The 961-nt window shown below is 39.6% G+C and overlaps 1 long non-coding RNA gene across 1 annotated transcript; it reads right to left on the reverse strand.

Moving 5' to 3' along the window:
* Nucleotides 1-166: 166 nt before the first annotated feature.
* LOC107735747 (uncharacterized) lies at nucleotides 167-821 on the reverse strand. The gene is made up of 3 exons (XR_001639501.1): nucleotides 576-821; nucleotides 367-460; nucleotides 167-278 (listed from the first exon to the last, which is right to left on the reverse strand). It is a non-coding gene; the product is annotated as an uncharacterized LOC107735747 (long non-coding RNA).
* Between the last annotated feature and the right edge of the window lie 140 nt (nucleotides 822-961).

Genomic DNA, 961 nt, shown 5'->3' on the forward strand with positions numbered 1-961 from the left:
CTTAATTTCAATACCGTGATAATACCGTATACCGTAATAAAAGCACTAGCAAATAATCGCAACATGAAAATTTGATACCGGCATATCCCTACTTCGCATATGACTGTTTGAGAGTATTGTGAGTGAGCAGGGTGAACCTGACACTAAACGTCAGGCAGTACCTCCAGCTGTCGGGTTGCTTCCTCATTCCTCTGTATCAGCGTCAGCTTTGTGCGCAGACTCCTGAAGTGCATGTCACTCAACATGCCTATTCGCTTTGCTGTAACCTCATTAACAGACTGAAAGAGAGAGACAAGAATCGACTTGATAAAACGTACAAATGTGAAATCAGAAATCCTTAAATCGATTTGAAACATCGCAGATTACCAAAATAACCAACTGCTTTTCTTCCGAGTCATAAGTGACGTTAAATGCTCCAATCGCTTTTTTGAAGTCTTTATGTGCGGAGTCTTTCGCACACCTATCCAAAAACCAACAAAAAAAGGGCACAGATTTTATACAACAGCATCCCAGTTTGAAGTCAAACAAAGAATCCTCCTAAACACTTCAAACTCAGCAACAGAAGATGAACTTACATCTGTCGCAAGTCTTCAGGAACATCTAGTCTGATTTTGAGAAAGGCGATCTTTGACGCGGCTTTGTTGGGGTTCACAGGTCGTAACCTCTCTAATGTAACGATTTCGTTTAGCGTGGCATCACAGGCTGCGTATTCTATCACATAAAACTAGAAGTGCAGGACAGAAAAGCAAAATATTGTTACAACACAATACATAATCAGCATACATGCAAATGCATAGTAGACAGGAGGGCCCTTACTGTATTTATTTATTTTTTTTCAATAATTTTAACAACCATTTTTATTTTGCTTGTACTTATTTGCGCATAAACTACTAAAATTAGGGCTGCTCCGATTGATCATGCACACACATAACGCCAGGTTCACACATACTCCGTTTGCAGT

Source organism: Sinocyclocheilus rhinocerous, unplaced genomic scaffold (genome assembly GCF_001515625.1).
Source record: "Sinocyclocheilus rhinocerous isolate Xijiao unplaced genomic scaffold, SAMN03320098_v1.1 C36272150, whole genome shotgun sequence".
Classification (NCBI taxonomy): domain Eukaryota; kingdom Metazoa; phylum Chordata; class Actinopteri; order Cypriniformes; family Cyprinidae; genus Sinocyclocheilus; species Sinocyclocheilus rhinocerous.